At 42.3% G+C, this 13,934-nt stretch overlaps 1 protein-coding gene across 2 annotated transcripts in view; it reads left to right on the top strand.

Annotated features, from left to right (window-relative positions):
- Window positions 1–13,934, top strand: part of St7 (suppression of tumorigenicity 7) — a 246,569-nt gene that overhangs the window by 21,133 nt on the left and 211,502 nt on the right. The window lies entirely within an intron of this gene.

Consider the following 13,934-nt stretch of genomic DNA (forward strand, 5'->3'; position numbering starts at 1 on the left):
CCCTTGGCGTCTCTATAAATACCTGGGGCAGAGACAGTTAGGGCTATCCTTTAATTTCTATTTGTTCAGCTCCACAATCTACATCCTTCTATCTAATATTTCCTGCTGCTCGCACTCAAGAAAACTCTGGGGAGCTGTGGGGTTGGTGGGTAAATGCCCCACAATGAAGGGGGATGTAAGGACTGGGATGAGCTGGCTGGTTCATCAGGTACCGGCACTCTCTGAGCAAGCGTAGTGTTGAGTCTGATCCCCAAAACTTATGGTAGAAGGAGAGAACCCCAAAGTTGTCCTTTGACCTCCGCATAAATAAAATTTAAACTCAGTGAAGTACGTCAGTAAGTATGTCTCTTTCCTTGTTAATCTGTAACTCGCATGAGCTTGGGCTAGGTTCCTGACTTTGGGCTCTGGATTTCAGTCTGAAGACGGAAGTGAGGATGGACCCATGTCTGCTGCATGCCTGTCCTGTTAGCAGGACATGTTCTTACCAGAAGTGGCAGGAGGAAAAAAACAAACAGGAAGGTGGACGTACAGAAAACCTTACCCTGGTTCTCTAGCCACACTGCTAGGGTCCTTCCTGTTGGATAGTTTGGGTTTACAAGGCCATTTCTAAAGCCCTCCAGGGTGATTTTGGTGAATTCCCATGCACACAACCCAACTCACTGCTAAGTAAGACAAACAGGCCTGGGTCCTAAAGACAGGATTTTAATCTGCAACATAGCAGACTGACACCTTAGCTGCAGGGGAGTCTGGCTCTTGGGGTCCCCACTTCAGGGTGGCCAGTCCCGTGAGTTCTTAGATGCATTAGTTCTTGGTGATTCGCCTCATTATCCAGTGCCAGTGTGTTTTGTCCACTTACATAGAGGAAGGGTTTTTGCTTTGCGTGTTTGACTGGTTGGTTTTGGCCAGTAGCTTAGCTGAGTTATTGTGTGACACCTTCTGGCAGCCTCATTACCATTGGTAAGACAGACAGAATTACAGACCTTTGGCAGACATCTTCAGAGACAAAGCAAGGCCGGTAAGGCTGGGACTTGTTTCTTGCCAGATCAAGGAGAAGCCACTTCCTTTCACTGACTTACTTTGTTCCTTCACTCACTCACACCGGACTTTTGTCTAGACTTGATATAACTTAAATTTCTTTCTTTGCTGTAGAGAGTTTCCTATGTGAGAGATTGTTTTCCTACGTGAGAGCTGCACGTGGGAACTGTCCTCATGTTCTCAGACCTTTTGCTTTTAGGCACCAGTCTCCACAGGGGCTGGTGAGGACGCATTCCATTTCTGACATCTTAGATCTCAGTACCATAGAAGACAACAGAAGAAACCAGAGGGGCTGGAAATGTAGCTCAGTGCTAGAATATTTGCCTAGCATGTAGTGAGGCTCTGAGTTCCATTATGGGGACATAATGCCAGCATGGCGGAGGGGGAAGGAAAGAAAAAAAAAAAAAAAAGGAAAACAAAGACATCCCAGAAAAGGTTCCTAAGTGGTAGTATTTTGTGAAGTGGTAATGTGGAAAATTAAATGCTTAGATATATACTATGGAAATATTTATGGCTGGTAAAGATAAAGACTTATGTAATTGAGGTCCTAGCAGGAGACAGTAATGAAATAACTGTTTTCAATGGTGTGGTCAAGAGAATGAGAAAGAATACATTATCAATAACAAAGGATCGGTTTGTTGATTGAGACCTCTAGTTCAACCTGTCTCCCTCCTGACAGAGCTCAGCTTTTCTTAAGGTTACCCAAATAGAATCATGATAATCTTTATCCATTCCTCCCTTTACCTGTCTTCAGTTAGAAAATCCTATCAAATTTATAGTGCATCAGGAGTCGCTCTTTAGTTCTTCCTTCTGCTTTTATTTCAGCCCTTATAATCTTATTACATGAATCCCCTAGCTGATCTTCCTGCCTCTAATCTCTCCTAATCTCTCCTGCAACCAGGATATTGCTTTCAAATCCTTTAATATCTTTCTGTTGCCTAGCAAACAAAATGCCGAATCCAAACCTAGTATCTTAGGCTCTGCCTTTAGTGCCAGTGGACCTGTATAGCTCGTTATTAGTATGACTTTCCTTCTTATTCTAAACTCCACTTAAGGAATGTGTTACCTTATATGTTATCATTTTCATCATACTCATATTCTTCATCATCTTCTAAATTCTTCACTTTAGTTATTGTGAAAGCTAGTCAGTTCATCGACAATTCCTAAAGCTCTCTGAATCCCAATGGTTTCAAATGCCCTGAATCCTGAATGTCCCATAACCAGCATGCCCCATTGCTTTTGAATCACCCCCTTGCCCTGTGCTTCCTGAGGACCCCTCCTTTTCCTCCTGTTTTATTCCTTAGTCATGGTGCATTGTCAGGATACAGCCCTTAGTGTCTTCTCCCCAGTACATGCTTTTGTTGAAGTAAACTCTTCTATTTAGCATTGTTCCCAAAGAAAAATCAACAGTTGATATGGACAACGCTCTCACAAGCCACACACGCACACATACACACACACACACACACACACACACACACACACACACACACACACACACACATTTTAGTTAGAATTTGTATTTTTAAGATAATTTCAAATTACAGAAAATTTGAAATTTTAATTCACCGCCCCCCTTCAATCATTTGAGGATACACTGCTGATGTGGTTCACTATTAATGTGAAATACATCAGTGTGTATTTTCCGCATAGAGAGATATTTTCTTACATAACTACAGATAACAATCAAAATGAGAAACTGGATTAATCAGACACTGGTGTAGTACCACCATGGAAATCTCAGATCTTACTCACATTTCACCAGTGCCTCCAGGAGTTGGATTTAGAGCAAAATCATCATGTGCAATCATGTCTTACACTGAAGTGCCTCATTTCTCTGGACCTCTTCAATCTGGAAAGTTCCTTCATCTCTTTGGGACTTTCATGACTGATACTTTTGAGGGCTTCATGATGTTACTTTGTAGAAGTCCCTTTAGTTTGAGTTTGAGGCTGAGTTTAGGTTATTTATGTTTCCTTGGCTGATTACCACAGGAGTGCCTGTGTGTTTTCCACTGTGGGCTTACTAGATGACATTCAGCTTTCATTTGTCTTGTACTGATGATTCTTTCTTTGATCACACAGTTATGACCGAGGTTGTTTTTGAGAGGACTCTTGGCTGCGGTTATTTCCTCCTGTAGTTAATGAATACTTTTGGAAAGGCCCTTTGAAACTCTGGAATTCTGCATCAGAGTTCAATATATTCATTTAGTTCTTCATACCAGTATAGAGTCTTGGTTTCCCTTTCTGCTCAGTAGAGAGTAATTTGCTATTATTATTATTATTATTATTATTATTTTTTTTTTTTGGTTTTTTTTGAGACAGGGTTTCTCTGTGTAGTTTTGCGCCTTTCCTGGGACTCACTTGGTAGCCCAGGCTGGCCTCGAACTCACAGAGATCCGCCTGGCTCTGCCTCCCGAGTGCTGGGATTAAAGGCGTGCGCCACCACTGCCCGGCTATTATTATTATTATTATTGACAAGTTTCCCTATGTCTGTCTGGCTTGGCAATCACTGGGTAGCCCAGGTCAGCCATGTGCCAATCCTCCTGCCTTAGTTTTCAAAATGCTGGGCTTATAGGCCTATACCATCACTCTGGCACCTCTTACCATTTCGATACTCAGTGGTCCCTGTGAAAGATGCTTAGGCTGAAGCGCAAGTCTGTAATTCTTTGGCATATGTGCATCGTGATTTTGTTTTTTGTTTTTTTTTTTGAGACAGGACCTCATGCAGCCTGGGTTGGATTGGAATTTTCCATCACCTCGAGTGATCATGAACCCATGATCTTCCAATTCTGATATTCCAAAGTGCTGGGATTACAGGCTTATACCACCACCACACCCAGCCAGTGGATCATGTTTGAACACTTAATTATGTTCTAAGATATTCAGTCTCATTATCCTAATTCTGCATTATCATCAGCACTTTCTCACGGGTTCCTACTCATATTTGTTTTGGAGAAAAATATTTAGAATAGATGATTTGAGCACAAGGTAGGATTATTTCCATTTGGAAGTTGTCTTTCCTAGTTCTCCATGGCAGAGTGAAGGAGTGTTTAGGCATGCATGCACATGTGCGCGCGCGCACACACACACACACACACACACACACACACACACACACACACACACCACACAACACACAACACACACACGCGCACACAACACAGAGAGAGAGAGAGGGAGAGAGGGGGAGAGGGAGAGGGAGAGGGAGAGAGGGAGACAGAGAGAGAGAGAGAGAGAGAGAGAGAGAGAGAGAGAGAGAGAGAGAGAGAGGGAGAGAGGGAGAGAGGGAGAGAGGGAGAGAGGGAGAGAGGGACAGAGGGAGAGAAAGAGAGAGAGGGAGAGAGGGAGAGAGGGAGAGAGGGAGAGAGGGAGAAAGGGAGAGAGGGAGAGAAAGAGACAGAGAGACAAGAGAGAATGCAGAGGGATAAAGAGGTGGAGAGACAGACACACACACAGTGTTACATGGAATTTTTTAAAAAAATTTATTTATTATCTATATAGTGTTCTGCCTGCACACCAGAAAAGGGCATCTTTCATTTTAGATGGTTGTGAGCCACCGTGTGGTTGCTGGGAATTGAACTCAGGACCTCTGGAAGAGCAGCTAGTGCTCTTAACTCCTGAGCCATCTCTCCAGCCCCTGGAAATTGTTGTCTTATCTGCCTAGTCCTCCTTTATCTATAGTCTTGTGATCATGAGTTTACTTTGTAACTCAAATCTCAGCTTTATCTCCAGCAATCATTCCAGTTTTCTTCCTCTCTGTGTTTGTTCCTTCTTTACAAGTGAAGGGATGGGGATTATCCTTAACATATTTGCTTATTACTCAATCTGCCTGTGTGTAACCAGTGTCTGTTAACATCTCTTTTCCTTTTACTTTATCTCTGACATACTTGGTCACTCAGAATCAGTATTCATGGGGTCTGGGTTCTAGCACCCAGTATTCTCTGCATCCTTCTTCTCTGGGGCATGGGTATCCTCCCCAACACTGCTGACATGGATACTGTTTGTGGTCTGCTATTCTAGCCTCCTTCTGCTTAGGCTCCAACCCCTAGGCAGGGCTACTTATACAGGTCAGAGGTTTAGTCCATTATTGTCATGGTGGGAAGCATGGCAGCATGCAGGCAGACATGGTGCTGGAGAGGTAGCTGAGAATTCTACACCTAGATTGGCAGACAGTAGGAAGAGAGAGTGATGCTGGGCTTGGCTTGAGCTCCTGAAACCTTAAAGCCCATCCCCAGTGACACACTTCCTCCAACAAAGCCACACCTACTACAATAAGGCCACACCTCCTACTAGTTCCACTCCCTACGGGCCTATGGCAATTTTTATTCAAACCACCACAGATGCTCTCCAATCTTATCTGGGCCTCAGTGCTATCTTTACCCATTATTTTCTGCTCCAGTGTCTGCAAAGATACCTGTCCCATTTGATCCTCTTCCTGATGACAAAACTAGCATTTCTAGGAATGAAAAGGGAAGATGAGGAAGACCTACTTTCTTTCTCTTTCTTCTTTTTACTTGTAAATCTAAATAATCTGTTTTCCAGTTAATGCAGATTTGGGATCGTGTTTTTCATTACTGTTAGTTTACCAAAAAATAGTGGTTCTGGGTTGTGCAACATAGATAAGGCCTCCCAATTAACTACAGCCCCAGCTCAGATCTGGAATTGAGAAAGTGTTGTCCTCTTGCATGAAGCTGCATCATGTGTGTTACACCCTTCAGTTCTTAAGGTGGGACCGGTCTAATTCTGCGAGTGAGTATGACAGCACTCGAAGAATGGAACTCTATCAAAGACCCTGTGTGCCAGGAAGCAACATCCTGAAAGCAAGCTCCAGCCTATAACCCCCACCTCTCAGAGAGGGAGGGTGGGAGGGGAAGAATGCTTTGGGAATGAGTGTTCAGATGGTAACTTAAAAAGGCCTCTCCTGTGAAGGGGACAGGATTTTTTTAATCTCTGGGAAACGTCTCCTCTTTGTCTGAAACAGGTTATACATTAATCAGCCTCTTTCCATGTGGCAGAAGGATCTACTGGTCTTCCAACTTTTCCATTAGACCGAAAGTTATTTCAGGACAGGACTTGTAGGCTCTGTAAGGGCAAGCAAGATGTGTCTGTGTGGACACTGTGTCCAGCTATAGAAGGCACTGGCTTGAGTTAATAATGTTTGCTAACCTTGGTTTTTGCTTAGATCTGACCCCGAACTCCATGGTCTTTTCATCTCATCTCACCAGGTTCCAGATTAAGATGGATGGCCCTGTCCTCTTTTAGCTAGCATGTAGTCCTTCCAATCTGAGAGACTTTCTGGTGTCTAGCCAGTGGGTCTCTCATCCATATTTTACACAGCCTAGTGTGTTTTTTTAGGCACTCCTCTTATTGCTTTACTTGATTTATTCCCACTCGTGCGAGGACACAGTAACAGATAAGAGGTATATAAGTCATGACTATCACTTAATGCCTATGTTATTTAAGTTGTTTCCTATCTGAGGGTCAGTTTCCCATAGAGTGGATAATGTAATCATTGTTTTACTGGTGATTGTGAGGGTTCAATGGGATGTAACATATGTAACTGGGGCCCCATTCAAGGCAGATCGGGTGCTAAGTACAGACACCGTTTACTGCCTTCCACTTCAGGAGGTTCATAGGGTGCTAAGTGAGCCAGCACTGTCCCAGCCACTGTGGCGTTTTTACTGTTACCTGAAACCTGGCCTTACCCTGGAAACAGTAGCTACATAATTAAATTTGTCAACAAAATTGGGTCCTGCACAAGAGCTGTCTGTGGTTTGGGTTTGGATCCCAAGTCCTTTGCATCTACTACCCACAACTGTCTATCTGGATTAATTCTTTTTGCCACTAGATGGTGCTTGTCCATGTATCTGTGAGGCTTCCCTATGGGAGCCTGTATTATTTGGGGGAAAAACATGTTTTGTGGCTTCTCGAGAATTGGGTAATGGTGTTGATACTCATGCTCATCCTGATGATGAGAATTTTTATGGTTAAATTACTGTGAGGTAGAGGCAAAACTTAGCTGAAAATTTATTGTTAGCCTTTCTATTAATTATTATTTATTTGTTTTAACTTCCAAACCCTAAGTGTAAACATGAGATATTTTAAAAAATGAGAGGAAGAAATAATAGAGTTATGATATTTGTATTGTAGACATGTGTTCAAAATTGGAATGAGGCTAATTTCTGAATTCGATAGAAATCAAAGTTAGAAACTGTACGGAGTCTGAAAACAACTTCTCCCATGTAATTTACTTAAAAAAACTTTTTATTGATTCTTTGTGGATTTCACATCATGCATCCCAATCACATTCATCTCCTCATCCCTTCATATCTGCCATCTGCCCTTGTAACTGCCCTCAAATAATAAAATTTAAAATAAAAACAGAAACGAAAAAAGAAAAAAAATGTAATTTACTTTTTGCTTTTTCAGTACGATCAGGAAAATACAGCATATAGTTTGTATTGAGACCTATTAATAGTGGATAATCAGCATAATGTACACTCAAGGAACTCACATCACTGTAAGTTAGAGACTGCTTAAAAAACGTGAAGCCTTTTCTGCATTGTCTCCTGACAACATTCCAGGAACAGTTATTAGGCCTGCCTCACTTGGAGACACAAAGATAAGGCCTGGTCCCTTCCTTGCATAAAGGGAGGAATAGTTAACTGTATTTTGCTGAGGTTAATTGTTCTGGCAGCTACATATATGAAAGAGAGGAAAGAAGTACCCATCTCTGTGGCCTAGGGCAGTTTTAGATGGCCTGAAAAGGGAAGCCTGTGAGATGTTCCTACTCTCTGTATTTTCCATAGAGAGATGACATAACTAGTTTGGGATTTAATACTTTGGTAGGTAGATAATTTTAATTTTTGAACTTTACCAAGTAGCACTCAGAATAGATCTGGATACATGTGATGGGAGTCTCTTATATTTGAAAAAAGTGAAAAAACTTTAGAATCTAATGAAAGCTGACGAATTATGCTAGAAAGGACAGAAACTAGAGTGTTGCTAGGCATCGGTATTGCCGGAAGCAGTGGACAGTTTTTCTCAGAATTAGTTAGTTCTTAGAATGAATGCTTCCCAGCCACTTTGGTTTTTATTATTGTCATGTCCTTAGTCCTTAAATGACTGATGACTACTGGTCCTTGGAGAAAGTGAACACCATGCCCCAAGCCCTGCTGGCATCAGATAAGATAGGGAAGAGAAGTGAGGAGGGGCAGGTTCTGGGTGGACACTGTGTTGGATTGGAGATGCTCAGATGATAAACTGAAGTTATCAGCTAGTAGTAAGATGGATGAGTTAGCGGTAGAGAGAGTAGATTTTGGACACAGTCAGCTCATTGGTGTATTTAAAGTCCTCAGAGAAGATGTGCTTACTGAAAAAAAATATAGACAGGAAGTGTTAAATTGCATTCTGGGCTTTCTAATGTGGAGTGGTTGGGAAGAAGTGGAAGAACCAGGCAAGGAAGCAGGATGATCAAGAAGTTATGCAGCAGGGCCTTTTGGAGAGAATCCGCTCATTCTGAGCTGCCAGATTGTTTGTCTGTCCACATGGCCAACCTCCAGCTTCCCATCCTGTCCTCCAATCCTTCAGTATTACCCCTTTCAGGTCCCTGCTGTTCAGCAGGACACTACCGAATGTACACGAATTAAGAGTCTGATCCTGGCCAGGTGTGATGGTGCACACCTTTAGTCCTGTCACTCAGGAGGCAGAGGCAGGTAGATCTATGTGAGTTCGAGGCCAGCCTGGTCTACATAGTGAGTTCCAGGACAGCCAGAGCTATATAGTGAGAGCCTGTCTCAAACACACAAGCAAAATGAGCAAACAATAAGAGTATGATCCTATGCCTTCTCTAGCAGTCAAATGCAGAAAACGTATCATTTGATGAATTGAACTGGGCAGAAGGATCAGTGTATGAGTGCTTGTTGCACAAATGTGAGGCTCTGAGTTCAGATCCTAGTGCATATGAAGGGTGCAATGCCTGTAACTGCGGAGCTAGTTGACAGGTGGTAGAGACTGCTGTGGATATCACTCTGTATAAATAAAATGCTGATTGGCCAGTAGCCAGGCAGGAAGTATAGGTGGGATAAGCAGACAAGGAGAATTCTGGGAGGAGGAAGGCTGAGAGAGAGAGATGCTGCCAGTCACCATGATGAGAAGCAGATGTTAAGATACCGGTAAGCCACGAGCCATGTGGCAGCTTATAGATTTGTAGAAATGGGTTGATTGAAGATATAAGAACTAGATAGCAAGAAGCCTGCCATGGCCATACAGTTTATAAATAATATAAGTCTCTGTGTTTACTTGGTTGGGTCTGAGTGGCTGCGGAACTGGTGGGTGAGAGAGCTTTGTCCTGACCGTGGGCCAGGCAGGCAGGACCAGGAAAACTCTAGCTACAACAGACAGGAGGATCACTAGGTCTTGCTGGCTGCCGGCCTAGCTGAAAACTGAGCTCCAGCTGCAGTGAGAGTCTTGTCATATGGTCCACACACGTGTTTCTGTGTGCATGTGGAGGCCTGAGAGGGCCTCAGTCACTTCCACCTTATTTAGTGAGGCAACGGCTCTCCAGTGAGTCCAGAACTTGCCAACATGGGCTAGCCTCACCAGCCAGCTTTCTTCCAGGATCTCTCATTTCCACTTTCCCAGTGCTGAGATTAGATAGCCTCCCTGGCGTTTATGTTGGTGCTGGGGATCTGATCTCTGGTGCTGATGCTTGTTCGTCAGTACTTTACCATCAAACTGTCTCCCCAGCCCCTAATTTACCAGTGCCTTTTATATATAACACATAGCAGGCTTCCTGACTAAAGAAGCCACCGTAACTCTTTGGGGGTGAAGTTACCCTGATTTTTATGATGGAACTGACTAGATTTATCTGAGAGGCTGTAATTTACTTTTAAACCACAGTCTCAATGTTTTTAGATGGAAAGAAACCTTTGTGATGTTTTTGTGCTCTAGACTATGAAAATGAATTCTATAAGACATTACAGGAAATATTTTAACATGGAACTTTCTATTGGACACCACAACAGAAAGGCAGAAGTAAGTGCATGGTTCTGGACAAAAATTTAGTAATAGTTTATGGGAAATAAATGTAATGTCTCCCCACTTAAATAAACATAATATTCCCCCATTTAAATAAATGACTGGAGGTTTCATTGCAGACTGGTTATGTTCTGTTTGCTTGTTCAGATTCACTTTTCAACTTGAAATGTATTACACTGATTTATTGTACGGGGTGATGTGTCGCATAAGGGCTTTCAAACAAGCGTATGTCGTGTATTTAACAGATCCTGTCCTTTACCCATCACTTTTCCTTATTTTCCATTCCCCTTCTCAGCAGTTCCTTTTCTTCTTCCCCTAGACAGTTTTGTTTCTCCTGAATATAAATATAAATATGCCAATAAATGGGCTAATGAAATAAACAGGCGTTTTCAAAAGATGAAGTACCATGGCCAATAAACACATGAAAAATGCTTAGCCTCACTGGGCATCAGAGAAATGCTAATTAAACCATATTGACATTCTGTCTCATCTTGGTTAGACTGGAAATCATTAAGAAAGCAGATAACAGAATACATTGGTGAGGATGTGGACATAAGGAAACCTGCAGACTGGACTGTGAACTTGTCTAGCCACTACAGAATATCAATATAAAAGTTAATTACAAAGTTAAAAACAGATCTACCATATGACCCAGCTATTCCATTTCTAGGTATTTACCAAAAGGACTCCAAGTAAATGTGTCACAGAGATATTTTCTACCTTCTTATTTAAAAGAAGATGTGTTATTTTAATTGTGTGTGTGTGTGTGTGTGTGTGTGAAGCCTGAGGAATCCAGAAGAGGGTGTTGGATCCCCAGAGCTGGAGTTACAGGCAGTTGTGAGCCCCGAAGCGGGTGCTGGGAACCAAACCCTCTTCATCCTCTGTAAGAGCATCAAGCTCTCTTACCCATCGAGCCATCTGTCCAGCCCCAACTTTGCACCAGTTTTGGCGTGTGTTCCTAGAGGAAGCTGACCCAAACCGGCCTGTCCAGGCAGTGCCCGTCCTCTGTCTTCTAGTTGCATTTAACTAACGGGAAGACACTGGTAGGAGGATGGGGCCTTAAAGCAAGGACATCATCTGGGTGTGCCTCTCCATGACTCCTCTCTCTCTCTCTCTCTCTCTCTCTCTCTCTCTCTCTCTCTCTCTCTCTCTCTCTCTCTTTTTTTCTCTGAGGCAGGGTTTCTCTGTGTAGTTTTGGCGCCTGTCTTGGATCTCACTCTGTAGACCAGCTCGGCCTCGAACTCACAGAGATCCTCCTGGCTCTGCCTCCCGAGTGCTGGGATTAAAGGTGTGCACCACCACCGCCTGGCTCTCCATGACTCTTAAGCTGTTTACACAACTGTATACAGTTCTCTTGTTATTTTCCTCCACATAGTTTATTTTTCATGTGGGGTCTTATTTTTGCTAGGACTCTGAACAGCACACATAGCACAGTCAAGTAGTTACACACCAACACAGCCCAGGAGACTGGATAGTAAATCTCCTTGTGAATTTATCTTTAACAAGTTAGAAGCCGTAATATTAATTGCTCCACCTCATGTTGAAGTGGATTTGTGAACATATGTGTATATGTCTGTGTGTATATATGCATATGTGTGTATTTTCCCCTAAGCATTTTTGGAAAACATGCTAGCACAAATGAAACATGATAATTGCACTCATTAGCAGTGTGAACTGCCAGGGGAGGGGAACACACCATTTTTTCTGAGGGATATGAATGGTCAGGAATGTGGCATCAGGACTTTACATGGCCAGGGCTAGCATTGGACTCTGAGAGCATGAAAACCAGCCCTGTGAGAGAGAGGCTGCCTCAGAGTGCAGTGGAGGGCACCATGCACTATAGAGTGTTTGTTTTCCTTAGTTTGTTACATTTAAAAACTGGTGTGTGTGTGTGTGTGTGTGTGTGTGTGTGTGTGTGTGTGTGTGTGTGTGCACATGCTTGTCACAGCTCATAGATGTAGGTTATAGTATAACTGATAGGACTTGGTTCCTCAGGATAGGCAGAAAGTACCTTATCCACTGAGCCACTTCGCTTAATTTTCCTTGGTTTGTGCTTATTTCTTCCTTGCTCCTAGGATTTAACTCTAAATGAGGACCCAGCAGTTGTAACCCAAATCCTGTGGTAGGAATCATGTAGGAACATGAAATAAGGCAATGAATTTTTTATTCTTGTCTGTTGCTGCCATAGTGGAGTGTGGGTCATCTTTGGACTGGCTTCTAACTTTTCATGGAATGTTGGAACTGTCAAATTATAATATACATTCCTCCAACTTAGAAATGTCATCAGCTAATTAAAAATATTAATATTAATATCAGTTGAACTCAATAAAGACATATATCAAAAAGCTAGGTTCAAACTGCAAGTTTGCAATTTTTTTTTAATTTTCTAGTGATCTAGGATTGTGTTGGGCTTGCTGCCCCTTCATACCCATATAGCAGCTGGATGTGTCTTCCACTTCTGGTTTCTAGTAATACTCTGTATGCAGTTAGTCCTTTATGCTTGCCTGTGTTCAAATGTGTGGTAGTGCATTTGGGGAAACATTGTAGGGAACTGAGCTAAAATCCCTGCCCACCTTTACAAAAGTCTACCTGGTGATAGACAACATGGACTGGTTAACCTGCTTCATCATACCAGACTTGTCTATGTGCATCTGGTCTTTGCCTAACCAGGCAGGATATGAAATCTTTATTATGTTCTCTCTATAGTCTGTTAACAGTCATTTCCAGAGTTTGTGCCCTTCTGTGTTCTAAGCACTTTGTATAATAATCTAACATCCATTTTGCAGAGGGGAAACTTAGCTTCCCAAGGGAAGGAATCAGGCATGCCTGTGCTGTACTGCCCCCCAAACTGCTTGAGATTGGTATACCTCTTCTCTGCAGTTTAAACATTTGGGCTATTAATAAACTTAGACACTTCAAATCCAAGAGCCCTGGTTTATAGGAGTTATGACAGAATCACTGCCCATAGTCTGGAGTGTCAAATAGTCCACGGACAGGAAAACAGCCTGACCTAATGCTTTTGCAAGAATTTGTATTATAAACATCTTAGATATATGTCGTGAAGCCTCAGCCCCTTTGCAGACACAGTTCCAAGGTATGATAAGATATCTAATGAGAGATAAAAAAGAAGAGGAAATACCTCTGAGTTTGGAAGAACAAATAGACATCTCTATGGCCCAGAAAGACCAGAGATAGCAAGTTTAGGCATACTGCTAGTGTTATTTTCATGACCAGAATTATCTTGTATAGCATTTTGCTTAAGCATTATTATAAAAGAGTAGATCTATTTGCTGGCTATTAAACCAGTTATTCTAATATTAAAGTTTCTGTTTTTAATGTTGCTTGTGCTGGAAGTTTCTATTTAAACCAATTGTTGAAGAGAGTTTGGAGATGAACTGTGGACTGCAGACACTTTCCTTTATTGCCACTGGAGAATTTATTAAGGATTTATTTTATGTTTATTGATATGTGTGTGTCTGTGGATGCATGCTGTGTGCATCTATGTACATGTGCACTTATGAATGCCAGAAGGGGGTGTTGGATTCCCTGGAGCTACAGTTCCAGGTGGTTGTAAGTTGCCTAGTGTGGGTGCTGGGACCTAAAAATTTGTTGGTGTTCTCTTGTAGAGCAGCAAGAGCTCTTAACTGCTGAGCCATCTCTCCAGCCATGAGAATTCTTAGGTCATAGCTTGCTTGTGTTTTTGAGAGGGGAAGGCGTCACTGTTACTCATGCTGGACTTGCACTTACAAACCTCCTTCCTCAGTTTCCTGAGTGTTGCATTTCAGGTGTATACCACCATGACTGACTCTGCATTTTAAATTTAAATATATAGCCACCTATTAGATAAGACAGACTTCAAA

This window comes from Peromyscus californicus, unplaced genomic scaffold (genome assembly GCF_007827085.1).
Source record: "Peromyscus californicus insignis strain IS unplaced genomic scaffold, ASM782708v3 Scaffold_6__1_contigs__length_162567912, whole genome shotgun sequence".
In the NCBI taxonomy this organism is placed as follows: domain Eukaryota; kingdom Metazoa; phylum Chordata; class Mammalia; order Rodentia; family Cricetidae; genus Peromyscus; species Peromyscus californicus.